At 29.3% G+C, this 21,927-nt stretch overlaps 1 protein-coding gene and 1 long non-coding RNA gene across 2 annotated transcripts in view; one reads left to right on the forward strand and one right to left on the reverse strand.

Annotated features, from left to right (window-relative positions):
- Nucleotides 1-21,927, forward strand: part of LOC143237539 (uncharacterized) — a 307,489-nt gene that overhangs the window by 258,709 nt on the left and 26,853 nt on the right. Inside the window, exon 2 of the long non-coding RNA XR_013020128.1 lies at nucleotides 12,988-13,589. This is a non-coding gene — a long non-coding RNA (uncharacterized LOC143237539). The remainder of the gene's footprint in view (nucleotides 1-12,987; nucleotides 13,590-21,927) is intronic.
- The window catches only part of LOC143237524 (protein lifeguard 1-like), a 162,799-nt gene that overhangs the window by 64,537 nt on the left and 76,335 nt on the right, over nucleotides 1-21,927 (reverse strand). The gene's annotated exons all lie outside the window — the stretch shown is intronic.

The raw sequence follows: 21,927 nt of genomic DNA on the forward strand, positions 1-21,927 counted from the left end.
TTAATAGACCTTTTGTTATTTAATATTGTTTATATATTACTATAGCTGGTTATTGTTAATAGACCTTTTGTTATTTAGTATTGTTTGTAAATTACTATAGCTGGTTATTGTTAATAGACCTTTTGTTATTTAATATTGTTTATATATTACTATAGCTGAATATTGTTAATAGACCTTTTGTTATTTAGTATTGTTTATAAATTACTATAGCTGGTTATTGTTACTAGACCTTTTGTTATTTAATATTGTTTATATATTACTATAGCTGGTTATTGTTAATAGACCTTTTGTTATTTAATATTGTTTATATATTACTATAGCTGAATATTGTTAATAGACCTTTTTGTTATTTAATATTGTTTATAAATTACAATAGCTGGTTATTGTTAATAGACCTTTTTTATTAAATATTTTTTATATGTTGCTATAGCTGGTTATTTTTAATAGACCTTTTGTTATTTAGTATTGTTTGTAAATTACTATAGCTGGTTATTGTTAATAGACCTTTTGTTATTTAATATTGTTTATAAATTACTATAGCTGGTTATTGTTAATAGACCTTTGTTATTTAATATTGTTTATAAATTACAATAGCTAGTTATTGTTAATTGACCTTTTGTTATTTAATAATGTTTATATATTACTATAGCTGGTTATTGTTAATAGATATTTTGTTATTTAATATTGTTTATATATTACTATAACTGGGTATTATTAATACACCTTTTGTTATTTAATATTGTTTATAAATTACAATAGCTAGTTATTGTTAATTGACCTTTTGTTATTTAATAATGTTTATATATTACTATAGCTGGTTATTGTTAATAGACCTTTTGTTTATTAATATTGTTTATATATTACTATAGCTGAATATTGTTAATAGACCTTTTGTTATTTAATATTGTTTATAAATTACAATAGCTGGTTATTGTTAATTGACCTTTTGTTATTTAATAATGTTTATATATTACTATAGCTGGTTATTGTTAATAGATATTTTGTTATTTAATATTGTTTATATATTACTATAACTGGTTATTATTAATACACCTTTTGTTATTTAATATTGTTTATAAATTACAATAGCTAGTTATTGTTAATTGACCTTTTGTTATTTAATAATATTTTATATATTACTATAGCTAGTTATTGTTAATAGACCTTTTGTTATTTAATATTGTTTATAAATTACTATAACTGGTTATTGTTAATACACCTTTTGTTATTTAATATTGTTTATAAATTACAATAGCTAGTTATTGTTAATTGACCTTTTGTTATTTAATAATGTTTATATATTACTATAGCTAGTTATTGTTAATAGACCTTTTGTTATTTAATATTGTTTATAAATTACTATAACTGGTTATTGTTAATACACCTTTGTTATTTAATATTGTTTATATATTACTATAGCTGGTTATTGTTAATAGACCTTTGTTATTTAATATTGTTTATATATTACTATAGCTGGTTATTGTCAATAGACCTTTGTTATTTAATATTGTTTATAAATTACTATAGTTGGTGATTGTTAATAGACCTTTGTTATTTAATATTGTTTATATATTACTATAGCTAGTTATTGTTAATAGACCTTTTTTTATTAAATATTGTTTATATGTTCCTTTAGCTGGTTATTGTTAATAGACCTTTTGTTATTTAGTATTGTTTGTAAATTACTATAGCTGGTTATTGTTAATAGACCTTTTGTTATTTAGTATTGTTTGTAAATTACTATAGCTGGTTATTGTCAATAGACCTTTTGTTATTTAATATTGTTTATATATTACTATAGCTGAATATTGTTAATAGACCTTTTGTTATTTAATATTGTTTATAAATTACAATAGCTGGTTATTATTAATTGACCTTTTGTTATTTAATAATGTTTATATATTACTATAGCTGGTTATTGTTAATAGACCTTTTGTTATTTAATATTGTTTATATATTACTATAGCCAGTTATTGTTAATAGACCTTTTTTATTTAATATTGTTTATATGTTGCTATAGCTGGTTATTGTTAATAGACCTTTTGTTATTTAATATTGTTTATATATTACTATAGCTGGTTATTGTTAATAGACCTTTTGTTATTTAATATTGTTTATATATTACTATAGCTGAATATTGTTAATAGACCTTTTGTTATTTAATATTGTTTATAAATTACAATAGCTGGTTATTGTTAATAGACCTTTTTTATTAAATATTTTTTATATGTTGCTATAGCTGGTTATTGTTAATAGACCTTTTGTTATTTAGTATTGTTTATAAATTACTATAGCTGGTTATTGTTAATACACCTTTTGTTATTTAGTATTGTTTGTAAATTACTATAGCTGGTTATTGTCAATAGACCTTTTGTTATTTAATATTGTTTATATATTACTATAGCTGAATATTGTTAATAGACCTTTGTTATTTAATATTGTTTATAAATTACAATAGCTGGTTATTGTTAATTGACCTTTTGTTATTTAATAATGTTTATATATTACTATAGCTGGTTATTGTTAATAGAACTTTGTTATCTAATATTGTTTATAAATTACTATAGCTGGTTATTGTTAATAGACCTTTTGTTATTTAGTATTGTTTGTAAATTACTATAGCTGGTTATTGTCAATAGACCTTTTGTTATTTAATATTGTTTATATATTACTATAGCTGAATATTGTTAATAGACCTTTTGTTATTTAGTATTGTTTATAAATTACTATAGCTGGTTATTGTTAATAGACCTTTTGTTATTTAATATTGTTTATAAATTACTATAGCTGGTGATTGTTAATAGACCTTTTGTTATTTAATATTGTTTATAAATTACAATAGCTAGTTATTGTTAATTGACCTTTTGTTATTTAATAATGTTTATATATTACTATAGCTGGTTATTGTTAATAGACCTTTTGTTGTTTAGTATTGTTTATCAATTACTATAGCTGGTTATTGTTAATAGACCTTTTGTTATTTAATATTGTTTATATATTACTATAGCTGGTTATTGTTAATAGACCTTTTGTTATTTAATATTGTTTATATATTACTATAGCTGAATATTGTTAATAGACCTTTTGTTATTTAATATTGTTTATAAATTACAATAGCTGGTTATTGTTAATAGACCTTTTTTTATTAAATATTGTTTATATGTTGCTATAGCTGGTTATTTTTAATAGACCTTTTGTTATTTAGTATTGTTTGTAAATTACTATAGCTGGTTATTGTTAATAGACCTTTGTTATTTAATATTGTTTATAAATTACTATAGCTGGTGATTGTTAATAGACCTTTTGTTATTTAATATTGTTTGTAAATTACAATAGCTAGTTATTGTTAATTGACCTTTTGTTATTTAATAATGTTTATATATTACTATAGCTGGTTATTATTAATACACCTTTTATTATTTAATATTGTTTATAAATTACAATAGCTGGTTATTGTTAATTGACCTTTGTTATTTAATAATGTTTATATATTACTATAGCTGGTTATTGTTAATAGACCTTTTGTTATTTAATATTGTTTATATATTACTATAGCTGAATATTGTTAATAGACCTTTTGTTATTTAATATTGTTTATAAATTACAATAGCTGGTTATTGTTAATGACCTTTTGTTATTTAATAATGTTTATATATTACTATAGCTGGTTATTGTTAATAGACCTTTTGTTATTTAATATTGTTTATAAATTACTATAGCTGGTGATTGTTAATAGACCTTTTGTTATTTAATATTGTTTATATATTACTATAGCCAGTTATTGTTAATAGACCTTTTGTTATTGAATATTGTTTATATGTTGCTATAGCTGGTTATTGTTAATAGACCTTTTGTTATTTAGTATTGTTTGTAAATTACTATAGCTGGTTATTGTTAATAGACCTTTTGTTATTTAGTATTGTTTGTAAATTACTATAGCTGGTTATTGTTAATAGACCTTTTGTTATTTAATATTGTTTATATATTACTATACCTGAATATTGTTAATAGACCTTTTGTTATTTAATATTGTTTATAAATTACACTAGCTGGTTATTGTTAATAGACCTTTTGTTATTTAATATTGTTTATATATTACTATAGCTGGTGATTGTTAATAGACCTTTTGTTATTTAATATTGTTTATAAATTACTATAATTGAATATTCTTAATGTGCCTTATATTATTGAATCGTGTATTTTTGTCACTATAACTAGATATGGTTAATAACATAACATAATGTTTAGAGACAAGAAAGAATTTATTGGACCATCTTGCTTCTCCTATTCCCTAAACGAAACTAAATCTATTGAATAAATAACTTTATAAAAATTGTTATAGCCAGCCCTTATCATTGATATTCTTCTCAAGTTTTCTCTTAAGTACTGTCTCCACAACATTCCCAGGCAAACGGTTCCACTAGCCTACCACCCTGTCAAAAAAATAAAAGTTTCTTTGTTGAAGATGATTCGTACCCTACCTACTTGTGTCGCTTAAACACCACAATCTTCTTCGATTTTCAATAAAAAAGGATTTGAGAGATATTAACCTCTCCTCATATGACAACCCATCCATTCTACTACCATTCAAGTAACACTTCTCTGAACCCTTCCCAGGAATTCAATGTAAGGTGAGGAATCCAAGACTGAACACAATATTCCAAATGTAACCTAGCCAGTGACCTTTACAATTAAATTATAACTTATTTAGACTTCTAGTCAATATTTGTGTAGATACAATCTAAAAGTTTACTTGCCCTAACACTAACAACAGCACACTGACTGGATGTCTTAAGAGACTGATCAACCATTACACCCAGATGATCAACCATTACACCCAGATTCTTTTCTTTCATAACACTTTTAAGGTTATTTTACACCCAAATTTAACTTGTAATTCAAGTTATGATAACCCACACGTACTATCTTGCATTTATTATAATTAAAACCAATCTATTTATTTGCCCAAATCAATAAATGATCTAAATCCTTTTGTAAATAAGCAACATCCTCTTCACAGCCACTGACACCCAAGACTTTAAATCATCTAGAAGTTTAAGTAAGTTACTGGCCATTCCTTCTTATATGTCACTGATGTAAATAAAAACGTGTAAAGGTCCTAAGACTGAGCCCTGAGGTACCCCACTTGTAACATTAGTTCAGTTTGACTAAACTCCATCCATAACAACTCACTGTTGTTTTTTTTCCATCCAGTCACTCTTCTATCCAATCAACTATCTTATCACCAACATCTATAGAGACAATTTTTACAAGACTTTCATATAGCACCTTGTCAAAGGTTTTTTTTGAAAATCCAGATACACCAAATCTACACCCTTATCCTCACTTACATATGGTTCAACATTTTCAAAGAATGTCAAAAGATTTGTAAAACAAGAACTTCTCATAGTGATACGATGTTGATTATCTAATGAAATAATAAACTTTATTACATGACTTTGCAAAGCATCTTTTAACAGACTTTCCAAAACCTTTCCCACAACTGGAAAATAATTACTAGGATGATTTTTATCACCTTCCTTGAAAAGAGGAATTACATTAGTTAACATTCAGTCCTCTGGTATCCATTAGCTAACATTCAGTCCTCTGGTATCCACCAAATATTGAAGGACTTACAAAAATTAGTGGGAAGTGGTTTGCACATCTAATCCTTAACCTCCTTTAAAATTCTTGGGAAAATATTATCAGACTTAGCATTATTGAATATCGTTTGTATATAACTGAAGTAATATTAACTGTGGAATATAACTGAGAATTAACGACTCAAGATATAAAAAATCTTTCTCATTTATAAATTTACCTTTAGAACAAATGTTTTGCTCAAGCTTTTGTCTTTTTTATATTTTCAAATGGTGATAATTAGATTTCTTACGCAGCGAATTGTGATCTTGAAAACGTATTACATAAATAATAGTAAAAAACTGTTGTTAGAAAACTGTCCCCCATTGGTATAGTGGTAAGACTCTGGATTTACAACGCTAAAATCAGGAGTGCGATTCCCCTCCGTGGACTTAGCAGATAGACCGATGTGGCTTTGTTATACAAAAAAAAACAAAAACCAAAAACACTTAGAAAATTGCTGCTCGATATTGTTAATAGACCGACTATTGATGGTTAATGTTTATCTGCTACTATGGCTGGATATTGTTAACAGGCCGAGTAGTGTTAGCTAACACTTATCTATTATTAGGGTTGGATATTGTTAACAGGCCGAGTAGTGTTAGCTAACACTTATCTATTATTAGGGCTGGATATTGTTAACAGGCCGAGTAGTGTTAGCTAATACTTATCTATTATTAGGGTTGGATATTGTTAACAGGCCGAGTAGTGTTAGCTAACACTTATCTATTATTAGGGCTGGATATTGTTAACAGGCCGAGTAGTGTTAGCTAACACTTATCTATTATTAGGGCTGGATATTGTTAACAGGCCGAGTAGTGTTAGCTAACACTTATCTACTATTAAGGCTGGATATTGTTAACAGGCCGAGTAGTGTTAGCTAACACTTATCTATTATTAGGGCTGGATATTGCTCATAGGCTGAGCAATAAAACGACTGCTATGGTTTTGTATTTAAACAACAACAAAGTTAGGTATTGTTGTAAGTCTGAAGGTTAGTCCTACGTCATTCACTGAAATTACAATGCACATTTTAGTGACGTAAATAAAAATTCAAAATTAATAACAATACATTTTTTCTTGAATTATTTCACTCTATTCTTTTCATTTGTTAATATTGTAATTAATCCGACTAGGCCCGGCGTGACCAGTTGGGTTAAGGCGTTCGACGCGTAATTTGAGGGTTGCAGTTTCGAATCCCGTAGCACCAAACATGCTCGCCCTTTCAGCCGTGGGGCGTTATTATGTGACGGTCAATCCCACTATTCGGTGGTTAAAGAGTAGCCCAAGAGTTGGCGGTGGGTGGTGATGACTAGCTACCTTTCATCTAGTCTTACACTGCTAAGATAGGAACGGCTAGCGCAGATAACCTTCGTATAGCTTTGCGCGAAATTCTAAAACAAACAAACAATTAATCCGACAATTGAACGTTTGTTGATCTCTTGAGTTTTTCACTTGATTTATTTTGTTTTCAAATGATTTGTACCAGTTTCTTGAATACATATTCTGAGTTTTTGTTTGCTTATTTGTTTTAAAAAGATTTGGTGACATTATACAACAAACGACTATTGTTTACACAAAATTCCTCAGGGCGTGTTTTTTTGTTTTCTGTGGGCTTTACACAAGTAATGATACTGGTTGAGAATTGGCTGTTTTCCTTTATTAAACAGTAATTGTAATGAGTACAAACATGGTGTTTTACTACGCTATTAATTTAACAACACGGTTGGAAATCATCGAATGGAGAAACAGTTATAATGTACTTACATTAGTGATAATGAAGTGAAATATAAGCCATAGAGCATCTTCCTTTCTGCCTAAATGTCACTATTTCCCGATTCCTTTATATAAGAGTCTTCAAAATGTAAGGTCAGTAAACTAAAGTACTTCGAGGTCAGGAAATGGAACAGATCCCAAGTTACGAGACTGGAGAAACTTGATTCCTATCACTAGAGCTCTAGAAACGAAACAGCAAATCCAGAAAAGTTGCTTGCTAGAAAACAAATTTTTATGTAGGTTAAACTCAAGATTCTGTTCATTAAATCTTTGTATTGAAACGAGAAAGAAACATGAACTAATTGTTGAAAATTAAACAAACACTAGAAGGATACTTGTAATAATTGTTATAAATTAAACAAACACTAAAAGGATATTTGAACTAATTGTTATAAATTAAACAAACACTAAAAGGATATTTGTAATAATTGTTATAAATTAAACAAACACTAGAAGGATACTTGTACTGATTGTTATAAATTAAAGAAACACTAGAAGGATATTTGTACTGATTGTTATAAATTAAACAAACACTAGAAGGATACTTGTAATAATTGTTATAAATTGAACAAACACTAGAAGGATACTTGTACTAATTGTTATAAATTAAACAAAGACTTGAAGGATACTTGTACTAATTGTTGAAAATTAAGCAAACACTAGAAGGATACTTGTACTAATTGTTGAAATTTAAACAAACACTAGAAGGATACTTGTAATAATTGTTATAAATTAAACAAACACTAGAAGGATACTTGTACTAATTGTTATAAATTAAACAAAGACTTGAAGGATACTTGTAATAATTGTTATAAATTAAAGAAACACTAGAAGGATACTTGTACTAATTGTTGAAATTTAAACAAACACTAGAAGGATATTTGTACTGATTGTTATAAATTAAACAAACACTAGAAGGATACTTGTAATAATTGTTATAAATTAAACAAACACTAGAAGGATACTTGTACTAATTGTTATAAATTAAACAAAGACTTGAAGGATACTTGTAATAATTGTTATAAATTAAAGAAACACTAGAAGGATACTTGTACTAATTGTTGAAAATTAAACAAACACTAGAAGGATACTTGTAATAATTGTTATAAATTAAACAAAGACTTGAAGGATACTTGTACTAATTGTTGAAAATTAAGCAAACACTAGAAGGATACTTGTACTAATTGTTGAAATTTAAACAAACACTAGAAGGATATTTGTACTGATTGTTATAAATTAAACAAACACTAGAAGGATACTTGTAATAATTGTTATAAATTAAACAAACACTAGAAGGATACTTGTAATAATTGTTATAAATTAAACAAAGACTTGAAGGATACTTGTAATAATTGTTATAAATTAAAAAAACACTAGAAGGATACTTGTACTAATTGTTGAAAATTAAGCAAACACTAGAAGGATACTTGTACTAATTGTTGAAATTTAAACAAACACTAGAAGGATATTTGTACTGATTGTTATAAATTAAACAAACACTAGAAGGATACTTGTAATAATTGTTATAAATTAAAGAAACACTAGAAGGATACTTGTACTAATTGTTGAAATTTAAACAAACACTAGAAGGATATTTGTACTGATTGTTATAAATTAAACAAACACTAGAAGGATACTTGTAATAATTGTTATAAATTAAACAAACACTAGAAGGATACTTATACTAATTGTTATAAATTAAACAAAGACTTGAAGGATACTTGTAATAATTGTTATAAATTAAAGAAACACTAGAAGGATACTTGTAATAATTGTTATAAATTAAAAAAACACTAGAAGGATACTTGTACTAATTGTTGAAAATTAAGCAAACACTAGAAGGGTACTTGTACTAATTGTTGAAATTTAAACAAACACTAGAAGGATATTTGTACTGATTGTTATAAATTAAACAAACACTAGAAGGATACTTGTAATAATTGTTATAAATTAAACAAACACTAGAAGGATACTTGTACTAATTGTTATAAATTAAACAAAGACTTGAAGGATACTTGTAATAATTGTTATAAATTAAAGAAACACTAGAAGGATACTTGTACTAATTGTTGAAATTTAAACAAACACTAGAAGGATATTTGTACTGATTGTTATAAATTAAACAAACACTAGAAGGATACTTGTAATAATTGTTATAAATTAAACAAACACTAGAAGGATACTTGTACTAATTGTTATAAATTAAACAAAGACTTGAAGGATACTTGTAATAATTGTTATAAATTAAAGAAACACTAGAAGGATACTTGTACTAATTGTTGAAAATTAAGCAAACACTAGAAGGATACTTGTACTAATTGTTGAAATTTAAACAAACACTAGAAGGATACTTGTACTAATTGTTGAAAATTAAGCAAACACTAGAAGGGTACTTGTACTAATTGTTGGAAATTAAGCAAACACTAGAAGGATACCTGTACTAATTGTTATAAATTAAACAAACACTAGAAGGATACTTGTACTAATTGTTATAAATTAAACAAACACTAGAAGGATACTTGTACTAATTGTCGAAAATTAAACAAACACTAGAAGGATACTTGTACTAATTGTTATAAATTAAACAAACACTAGAAGGATACTTGTACTAATCGTTATACACAAATGAAACCTATGTGTTTATTAACAGGTGTATGATATAACCCTATTTACGAGAAATTCTCTGTTTATTTACAGGTGAATCGTGCATGTTAATCTAAACACGTATCATGGATATGTTTATAGATATAATGTATATCTTTGCATGAATCACAGAAGTTATGTGTACATGAGCCACAGGTGTGTTTCAGGTAGTTTTACATGAATCACGAAAATGTTTACACGAATCACAGTTCTATTTGAATAAATCAAGTATAAATTCAAAAGAATCATTCATATATACATATTTACACGAAAAACAATTATGTTTGCACGAATCACAATCATGTTTACATGACTTACAGGCATGTTTACATAGACCACCAGTATTTTCACATAAATCACTGTCATGCTTACATAAGTTACGTATACATTCACATATACACGAAGCTAAGTATGTATTTACAAAATAAGTCATTATTTTTGCAGGTTTTTTTTTAAATATATTTCTTTTGTTTAATTACAGATAAATAGACGTTATTATATCACTGACCAGTTTTTATACCATTAACTACTTGTGGAGGTCACATATTGCATCATAGTAAGAAATTTGATATCCAATCACGTTCCAACACAAAACGATATATATATATGTGTATATTACATAACATTGTTTTTAATGTTATTTAAGTAATTAGCATATCCAGTAATGCTTCTGAAATTATCATTGTACTTTTTTCCCCACATAAAACCAAAGATAAGATTATAATATTCAAGTGAAAAATACCTCCAAGCTGGCAACTTGCCGAAACCGGATGCCAACCGTAAATATAATTTAAAAAAAATACTTTATACTCCAGGAGTCCCTTTCTTATTTGAATCATATTATATATCCTTCACTGAAATATTTAATGTTCTGGCCTGATTTTTTTCCTCCTAGTTTTGACCTTTGTTTGTGGGTTGTGTAAACGTGCCTACAACTTCATGGGCAAAGATTCGTAAATTGAATTATATGGTTTAAGAAGTTTGTATTTTGGAGTCTTTACGAATTGGAAACTCGGAGAAGAAATTCCTGATGTCCAAGACAGACTCGTCTCTCTTCGGGGCCCTAATACACATCCACTTTAGAATAAATGTTTATTTCCTGTGCATTATATATTCAAATATATATTCCGAAAATAGTTAATAAATAAACATTTATTTATATGTACTTGAAAAACATATATCCTTTCCTTCCAGGAATAGGTGTTAATATATATATATATATATATATATATATATATATATGTATACACACACACATATTTCACATTTCATAAAGTTTAATAAAATAAATTTGTATTTTAAAATGTTAACAGAAATTGTGCATGGTCACCAGATGGCGTCAAGTAGCAAAGAGAAAATATTGTCATATATCGCCAATAAGTTAAATACAATGTTTTGTAGTTTTTATTCACCGTATACTGTCCTAAACATGCTATTATATCTCTTCAATATTGCACTATCACAATCTAAAAATAAATATATTCTTTCCTCAATGAATATATTGCACAGTCACAAAACGTAAGCGACAACACCATTTCCTCAATATTGGGCTATCACAGTCTGAAAATGAATTAACTCTTTCCTCAATCTGGGCCTGACATGGCCAGGTGGGTTAAGGCACTCAACTCGCACTCTGAGAGTCGCGCGTTCGAATCCCCATTACACCAAATATGCTCACCCTTTCAGCCATGGGGGCGTTATAAAGTGACGGTCAATCCCGCTATTCGTTGGTAAAAAAGTATCCCAAGAGTTGGCGGTGGGAGGTGATGACTAGTTGTCTTCCCTCCAGTCTTACACTACTAAATTAGGGACGGCTAGCGCAGATAGCCCTTGAGTAGCACTGCGTGAAATTCAAATCAAACCAGTTCTCAGTCTGAAAATAAATATCTTCCTTATTTTTGTGTTGTGAGTTCTATTTTACCAAAGCTCCTTTATAGGTTGGGTATTAGTTAAGAGTAAATTATAATGGACGTTAAACTTCAGCACAGAAATCGACGCACATTTCAAAAATTAAAACACTTGTGAGTATTTGACAATTATTTTAGATTTAAAGGTGAGCAGAAAAAACTAAAGATATTACATACCCAATATAAATATAATATACTTAAAGTCATGTAAGCTAAAACAGTTATTTGTACAGTATAATCACTCCATTTACAAATGTCCCACTTATACAACGTATATAACAAATGTATCGCTTAATCGTTTTATATATATATATATATAAAGCATAAATACTTATAAATGGGCCTTACGAAAAACAGTTTAACAACTAATAACACGTGTTGTTCAATGTTACCAAGTGATAATAATTAATGTGAGTTGTTAGTGAGTCAAGACAATGCACCTCGAGTGTGTCATATGTTTTAATCTAGAGTCAAGACGAAGACGACACATCATAAGTCTGTCATATGTTTTGATCTAAAGTCAAGACAATGCACCTTGAGTGTGTCATATGTTTTAATCTAGAGTCAAGACGACACATCATAAGTATGTCATATGTTTTGATCTAGAGTCAAGACAATGCATCTTGAGTGTGTCATGTTATAATCTAGAGTCAAGACGACGCATCTTGAGTCTTTCATATCTTTGTATCTATAGTTAAGACGACATGAATTTTGAGTATATCGTGTTTAAGTTTAGAATCGACCTGGTTGGTCAGTGGAAAGTATGAACTTACAACGTTGAAATCCATGGTTCAATTCTCCGCGACGGACAGAATGTTCATAGCCTATTGTGTTGTGCTAAAAGTGTCACCATAGCACCAATCCATTCACGTACTTGTTGAAGTTCGATACACGGAGTTTTACACTTTAACGACTGTAACACCAAATATCACATTGATTTTACCTCACTCCTCGATATAGAGAATACCACTGAAAGTTTTGGATTAAGAGACAGAATTATTATTTCACCGTTTCGTTACAGATACGAAGGAAGTGCCCTGCCGTTCAGAGTCCACATGTCCCGAGCACACTCGAGATTTCTCTTTCGAACATCATGGGTCAGATCGCTTCTGGAAGGAGATAACAATCGATTCGGATCCAGCTCCAGTGAAATCCGGGCCAAGAGGTTTCCAAGTTGGAAGACACTCCAGATTATCCTTGTTTTAATAAAACCTCAGATACAACTCTACTTTCTTAAAAAAACACAAAAAAACTCGGACGAGCGGAAACGATTATTATCACAAACGCTTTGATTAATTCAAACGATTCGTATAAAATCCTTCTTTTCTATTTTATGTGCGTAAATTATTGACATACAAGTATGAAAACCATTTGTGCATCGCCTATTAACATAAATCTTAGCCGGAGAGAAGGCGGTTTGGATTACTTGCATAATTTATGCACACATCAGGTTGGCCGGGGCATCTTTTGTGACTTTGTTATGATCATTAAAATGACGCCCAGTCTTGTGAATGGCTGTTAAAAACAGAGAAGAATGTATGCAGGGGATAAGAAAGGATATGACTAGGGTGAAACAGGAAAGGGGAGGTCAGTGGAAATGGCGGACAAACAGAAAACATTTAGGTAAGTTTGTTTGTGTTTTACAATAAGATTATTTTCATTACGAACAAGAAGTGTTAAAATTGGAAGCATTGTTTGAAAATAATCATAAAACGAACATTTACTGAGTTAATTCTGTAAAACAAAAGCGCGAAGTAATCGAATATAACTGTATATTCTCTTGTTATTAAAACAGTTACAGTCAAAACATAGGGAACAACAGAAGTTCTGTAGTTTATATATTTAGGTTCTGTGTTTATAAATATTTCAATTAAGAATATCAGCTTATCCATAAAAGTAAAGTCCACTAGATATTAACCGTAAGACAACAATACTGTTTAGACAAAGTGTTACATAGCCCCATGCTCACTTACATTTTAATAACAACAACATAGCCTCATGCTCACCTACATTTTTATAACAACAACATAGCCTCTTGTTCACTTACATTTTTATAACAACAACATAGCTTCATGTTCACCTACATTTTTATAACAACAACATAGCCCCATGTTCACTTACATTTTTATAACAACAACATAGTCTCATGTTCACCTACATTTTTATAACAACAACATAACCCCATGTTCACCCACATATTGATAACAACAACATAGCTTCATGTTCACTTACATTTTTATAACAACAACATAGCCTCATGTTCACTTACATTTTTATAACAACAACATAGCCTCATGCTCACCTACATTTTTATAACAACAACATAGCCCCATGTTCACCTACATTTTTATAACAACAACATAGCCCCATGTTCACTTACATTTTTATAACAACAACATAGCTTCATGTTCACCTACATTTTTATAACAACAACATAGCCCCATGTTCACTTACATTTTTATAACAACAACATAGTCTCATGTTCACCTACGTTTTTTATAACAACAACATAACCCCATGTTCACCCACATATTGATAACAACAACATAGCTTCATGTTCACCTACATTTTTATAACAACAACATAGCCTCTTGTTCACTTACATTTTTATAACAACAACATAGCTTCATGTTCACCTACATTTTTATAACAACATAGCTCCATGTTCACCTACATTTTTATAACAACAACATAGCCCCATGTTCACTTACATTTTTATAACAACAACATAGTCTCATGTTCACCTACATTTTTATAACAACAACATAACCTCATGTTCACCCACATATTGATAACAACAACATAGCTTCATGTTCACCTACATTTTTATAACAACATAGTCTCATGTTCACCTACATTTTTATAACAACAACATAGCTCCATGTTCACCTACATTTTTATAACAACAACATAGCTCCATGTTCACCTACATTTTTATAACAACAACATAGCCTCATGCTTACCTACATTTTTATAACAACAACATAGCTTCATGTTCACTTACATTTTTACAACAACAACATAGCTCCATGTTCACCTACATTTTTATAACAACATAGCCTCATGTTCACCTACATTTTTATAACAACAACACAGCCTCATGTTCAACTACATTTTTATAACAACATCATAGCCTCATGTTCACCCTTTTTTATAACAACATCATAGCCCCATGTTCACCCTTTTTTATAACAACAACATAGCTCCATGTTCACCTACATTCTTATAACAACAACATAGCTCCATGTTCACCCTTTTTTATAACAACAACATAGCTTTATGTTCACCTACATTCTTATAACAAATAGCAACAACATACCATGAAAGAACATTGACAACAGTGTTAAATACACATGTTTGTTTAAATTTTAGAGTAAAAAAGGCATATTGATATTCAGTATCAAATATGAGTAAAGAAGCTCTGCTGTACACAACAAATAATTGGAAATTTATGTATAAAAGTGAGAAAATGTAAAGATGTGTCTAGAAGTGAAGCCACACATACATATAAATAAAACACTAGTATAGAAGTGAAGCTACATTTACACGTAGATAAAACACTAGTATAGAAGTGAAGCTACATTTACACGTAGATAAAACACTAGTATAGAAGTGAAGCTACATTTACATGTAGATACAACATTAGTATAGAAGTGAAGCTACATTTACACGTAGATAAAACACTAGTATAGAAGTGAAGCTACATTTACACGTAGATAAAACACTAGTATAGAAGTGAAGCGACATTTACATGCAGATACAACATTAGTATAGAAGTGAAGCTACATTTACATGTAGATACAACATTAGTATAGAAGTGAAGCTACATTTACACGTAGATAAAACACTAGTATAGAAGTGAAGCCACACATACTTGTAGATAAAACACTAGTATAGAAGTGAAGCCACATTTACATGTAGATAAAACACTAGTATAGAAGTAAAACTATAAATACGTGCAGATAAAACTCTACTACCAAAGTGGAACTACACATGCATGTAGATGCAACATTACTATAGAAGTGAAATATTTTAAAATGTCTTTGACACACCTCAAAGAGGGTAACAATATTTTGCTGACTCATGAATTAAACTCCTATAAAATTAGATAGAACATTAAATGTTTTAATTCATCCGTTGTAACAATCAGCGAGTTATTTAACCTCACTTTATTCTGTCACTTGATTTCTAACGATAAGGCAAGCACTTCGGTCATAAATCACACTTTGATAAAAGTTTGTATCCTTGTGTTTGTACGACTACAACTATTGAATCGCTTGACCGATTCACAACAATCATGTTTGTTTGTTTTGTTTTTTGAATTTGGCGTAAAGCTACACGAGGGCTATCTGCGCTAGCTGTCCCTAATTTAGCAGTGTAAGACTAGAGGGAAGACAGCTAGTCATCACCACCCACCGCCAATTTTTGGGCTACTCTTTTGCCAATGAATAGTGGGATTAATCGTAACATTATAACACCGCAACGGCTGAAAGGGCGAGCATGTTCGGTGCGACGGGGATTCGAACCCGCGACCCTCAGATTACGAGTCGAATGCCTTAACCCACCTGGCCATGCCGGACCGCCAACAAATTTGGAATGGATAATTTTCTGGTTCCTAGAAGCGATATGTTTGATTTATAAATCAGTAGTAAACGGGTTCCTCTCAGGAATTCACGCTAACCAAAGCTGCTTCGAGAAAAAAACGGTGTTGTTAAGTTATATGTAATGGACAAGTGTTGTTAAGTTATATGTAATAGACAAGTGTTGTTAAGTTATATGTAATAGAGAAGTGTTGTTAAGTTATATTAATGGACAAGTGTTGTTAAGTTATATGTAATGGACAAGTGTTGTTAAGTTATATTAATGGACAAGTGTTGTTAATTTATATGTAATAGACAAGTGTTGTTAAGTTATATGTAATGGACAAGTGTTGTTAAGTTATATGTAATAGACAAGTGTTGTTAAGTTATATATAATAGACAAGTGTTGTTAAGTTATATTAATGGACAAGTGTTGTTAAGTTATATGTAATGGACAAGTGTTGTTAAGTTATATGTAATAGACAAGTGTTGTTAAGTTATATGTAATAGAGAAGTGTTGTTAAGTTATATTAATGGACAAGTGTTGTTAAGTTATATGTAATGGACAAGTGTTGTTAAGTTATATTAATGGACAAGTGTTGTTAATTTATATGTAATAGACAAGTGTTGTTAAGTTATATGTAATGGACAAGTGTTGTTAAGTTATATGTAATAGACAAGTGTTGTTAAGTTATATATAATAGACAGAAGTGTTGTTAAGTTATATTAATGGACAGAAGTGTTGTTAAGTTATATGTAATGGACAGAGTATTTGTTAAGTTATATGTAATAGACAAGTGTTGTTAAGTTATATGTAATAGACAAGTGTTAAGTTATATGTAGTGGACAAGTGTTGTTAAGTTATATGTAATAGACAAGTGTTGTTAAGTTATATGTAATGGACAAGTGTTGTTAAGTTATATTAATGGACAAGTGTTGTTAATTTATATGTAATAGACAAGTGTTGTTAAGTTATATGTAATGGACAAGTGTTGTTAAGTTATATGTAATAGACAAGTATTTGTTAAGTTATATATAATGAGACAAGTGTTGTTAAGTTATATTAATGGACAAGTATTTGTTAAGTTATATGTAATGGACAAGTATTTATTTAAGTTATATGTAATAGACAAGTGTTGTTAAGTTATATGTAATAGACAAGTGTTAAGTTATATGTAGTGGACAAGTGTTGTTAAGTTATATGTAATAGACAAGTGTTGTTAAGTTATATGTAATGGACAAGTATTGTTAAGTTATATATAATAGACAAGTGTTGTTAAGTTATATGTAATGGACAAGTGTTGTTAAGATTATATGTAACAGACAAGTGTTGTTAAGTTATATGTAATAGACAAGTGTTGTTAAGTTTATATTAATGGACAAGTGTTGTTAAGTTATATGTAATGGATAAGTGTTGTTAAGTTATATTAATGGACAAGTGTTGTTAATTTATATGTAATAGACAAGTGTTGTTAAGTTATATGTAATGGACAAGTGTTGTTAAGTTATATGTAATGGACAAGTGTTGTTAAGTTATATGTGATAGACAAGTGTTGTTAAGTTATATATAACAGACAAGTGTTGTTTAGTTATATTAATGGACAAGTGTTGTTAAGTTATATGTAATAGACAAGTGTTGTTAAGTTATATGTAATAGACAAGTGTTGTTAAGTTATATGTAATGGACAAGTGTTGTTAAATTATATGTAGTGGACAAGTGTTGTTAAGTTATATGTAATAGACAAGTGTTGTTAAGTTATATGTAGTAGAGAAGTGTTGTTAAGTTATATGTAATAGACAAGTGTTGTTAAGTTATATGTAATGGACAAGAATGTTGTTAAGTTATATGTAATGGACAAGTGTTGTTAAGTTATATGTAATAGACAAGTGTTGTTAAGTGATATGTAATGGACAAGTGTTGTTAAGTTATATGTAATAGACAAGTGTTGTTAAGTTATATGTAATAGACAAGTGTTGTTAAGTGATATGTAATGGACAAGTGTTGTTAAGTTATATGTAATAGACAAGTGTTGTTAAGTTATATGTAATGGACAAGTGTTGTTAAGTTATATGTAATAGACAAGTGTTGTTAAGTGATATGTAATGGACAAGTGTTGTTAAGTTATATGTAATAGACAAGTGTTGTTAAGTGATATGTAATGGACAAGTGTTGTTAAGTTATATGTAATAGACAAGTGTTGTTAAGTTATATGTAATGGACAAGTGTTGTCAATGTGTCCACATTTCTTCCAGACGTTATTCCTGCTACTTCATACAAAACATTCATAATTTGCCAGGAAGTTCTGTTAAAATTTCATTCATTTTTTGCAGCGTGAGCACGAGCTCTTCTGTTCCTCTAAAAAAGCGTTTTCAGCAAAATTGAATATTAAGTTTCAAAGATATCCGTTAGAGGGTACTGCTAGCTCATGAATGTATATCTACATGATTGATTGTTTTTAATTTAAGCAAAAACTACCGCAAAGAACTATCTGTGCTCTGCCCACCTGAGATATTAAAACCCGGTGTTAATCCGCAGATATACCACTGGGGAAGCATATCTACCTAATTCTCTGTAAGTTAGGATGTCTCCGTTTCGCTGTTTCTATTTTTCTATTCATTTTATTTTAAATATTTGCATTTTTGTTTTTAATAAACGCATGCCCACTCATCTCTCTCTCTATAGCCTCCCGATAGTAGAGCGGTAAGTCAGGGGTTCGATACCCCTCGGTGGGCTCAGCAAATAGTCCGATGTGACTTTTCTATAAAAACAACACACACAAACACACACACTCTCTCTATATATATATATATATGTATATCCATCTAAAATGCTTCAAACTGTTTATTTGTACTTTTTAAAATTTCACATATTTATGCAAATACATATTAATAGCCTTACATAGAATGTATTTTGTGATTATAAATATATTAATACAGCAGAGGTCGAAAGATAGACGGGTAAAACGAAATACGACGTATGGTTTGTATACTATATGAAACCCTCTTGCTAGCCTCTTGGAACACAGTTCGTAAAAATATAGCTCAACAATTCAAAGAAAAAATGAAAAAAAAAAGTTGAGAAAAAAATCTATGGAAAACAAACTGGGTCGAACGTGCGCACGTGGTCTGTTGCCTAGTAACCCTTTCAGTCCTGGCTGCGTGTATAGCTCATGTGCGCACGTGGTCTGTCGCCTAGTGACCCTTTCAGCCCTGTCTGCGTGTATAGCTCTGATAGGTTTTCGTGGAAAAGCGTACTTCTTCCGGCCTAATAACTGTTGTTGGGAGATCATCCTAAGGAGAGAATGAAACGCAAGAAAAAGTTCGAACGCGCATGCAAGAAGTTCTTTGTTCGAGGAGCGGATGGTGAACAACACGAAACAGATGTTCCTTACTTTCAGCAGTATACCTGCTCTCGCTAAACTTACTACAGAGGAAGTGGTAGATATACCGCATTCGCGAAAATAAAAGACATAAAGTATTTGGGTTGCTCTGAATTATCAACACGGACAAAGCATAGAAATTGACCAAGATACGATATTCGATTTCTTGATGAAAAGTATTTGTTACTTATCATGCACGTGCACAAATAAACCGTTGGAAGTACCACACTCGTATGTGGTGTTATTTATATACGATAGCGATGTTGTTACTGGTGTTTTCGAGCGTGGTCGGTTATGTCATCAGTTCCTTGCAGCATCACAGTACAGAGTCATCTGTCGGTCAAAAGTCGAACTAGTTTATGGATTTATTATGAGATATGTGTTCTAAAGACGACTGGTTTGCAGACTCTCTTTGTTAACCTGAAGATGACCTAAGAAGGCCGAAACGTTATTATGTACTTTATGTTAATTAAAGTTTTAACACCCACACCAGCGTCTTTAGAATACATTTTACTTCAAGTGGGTTTCTTGTTATCATATATTATGAGATCTACACCTTTTTCAGGCCAAGAAGAACAAAGTGAAACTGTAAAACTGGAACGTTATATAAAGTGATATACTGTAAAACTGGAACGCTATATAAAGTGATATACTGTAAAACTGGAACGTTATATAAAGTGATAAACTGTAAAACTGGAACGTTACATAAAGTGATATACTGTAAAACTGGAACGTTATATAAAGTGATAAACTGTAAAACTGGAACGTTATATAAAGTGATAAACTGTAAAACTGGAACGTTATATAAAGTGATATACTGTAAAACTGGAACGTTATATAAAGTGATATACTGTAAAACTGGAACGTTATATAAAGTGATAAACTGTAAAACTGGAACGTTATATAAAGTGATAAACTGTAAAACTGGAACGTTATATAAAGTGATATACTGTAAAACTGGAACGTTATATAAAGTAATAAACTGTAAACTGGAACGTTATATAAAGTGATATACTGTAAAACTGGAACGTTACATAAAGTGATAAACTGTAAAACTGGAACGTTATATAAAGTGATATACTGTAAAACTGGAACGTTATATAAAGTGATAAACTGTAAAACTGGAACGTTATATAAAGTGATATACTGTAAAACTGGAACGTTATATAAAGTGATAAAGTAAAAAACTGGAACGTTATATAAAGTGATAAAGTAAAAAACTGGAACGTTATATGAAGCGATAAACTGTAAAACTGGAACGTTACATAAAGTGATAAACTGTAAAACTGGAACGTTACATAAAGTGATATACTGTAAAACTGGAACGTTATATAAAGTGATAAACTGTAAAACTGGAACGTTATATAAAGTGATAAACTGTAAAACTGGAACGTTATATAAAGTGATATACTGTAAAACTGGAACGTTATATAAAGTGATAAACTGTAAAACTGGAACGTTATATAAAGTGATAAACTGTAAAACTGGAACATTATATAAAGTGATATACTGTAAAACTGGAACGTTATATAAAGTAATAAACTGTAAACTGGAACGTTATATAAAGTGATATACTGTAAAACTGGAACGTTACATAAAGTGATAAACTGTAAAACTGGAACGTTATATAAAGTGATATACTGTAAAACTGGAACTTTATATAAAGTGATATACTGTAAAACTGGCACGTTATATAAAGTGATAAACTGTAAAACTGGAACGTTATATAAAGTGATATACTGTAAAACTGGAACGTTATATAAAGTGATAAAGTAAAAAACTGGAACGTTATATGAAGTGATAAACTGCAAAACTGGAACGTTATTTAAAGTGATATACTGTAAAACTGGAACGTTATATAAATCGATAAAGTAAAAAAGTAAATAAATAAGTAATAAATGTGTTAATAGTAATTTAATTACATTCTGCTATGTCTAATCACTACTGAAAACGGATGAATGGTGTATATACTTCCTAATGTATTCTACTAACACTAGTTAC

The sequence above is a fragment of the Tachypleus tridentatus genome, chromosome 2 (genome assembly GCF_004210375.1).
Source record: "Tachypleus tridentatus isolate NWPU-2018 chromosome 2, ASM421037v1, whole genome shotgun sequence".
Classification (NCBI taxonomy): domain Eukaryota; kingdom Metazoa; phylum Arthropoda; class Merostomata; order Xiphosura; family Limulidae; genus Tachypleus; species Tachypleus tridentatus.